The sequence below is a fragment of the Populus euphratica genome, unplaced genomic scaffold (genome assembly GCF_000495115.2).
Source record: "Populus euphratica unplaced genomic scaffold, PopEup_1.0 scaffold793.1, whole genome shotgun sequence".
Lineage (NCBI taxonomy): Eukaryota > Viridiplantae > Streptophyta > Magnoliopsida > Malpighiales > Salicaceae > Populus > Populus euphratica.
In genome coordinates this window covers 92,915-93,333 of record NW_011500656.1, presented here as the reverse complement: position 1 = coordinate 93,333, position 419 = coordinate 92,915, and positions in this window count along the sequence as shown.

The following is a 419-nucleotide window of genomic DNA, read 5'->3' as shown; positions in this document are numbered from 1 at the left end:
TTTAATCAAATTTTTACCTAATTTATATTATATATAGCATCAATTACAAAATGTCACACATAATTTCATCAATTCACATCTAATTGTTTCAATTGAAAAAAAAATCCCAAATATAATCAATGGTATCAAAATTCAAAATAAACCAATGAAATTTCCTTCTTCGATCCACTAATTTCAAAATTTCTGCTTAGATCAAAGAGAGCATATTGATTAGTACTTAAAAGTGTATTTTTATCATGGTTTTATATCATCATTTTGCACTTGAAATATCAATAACTCCTTAACTAAAATATGTTTTATAATAATGTATCTAATAATATAAGATACCTATAATTTATGGTAAATATCTATTTTTAATGCAGGCCTATCACATAAATGAAAGGAGTGATTGATGAATTTAAGAATTGAAATTGAAAGGA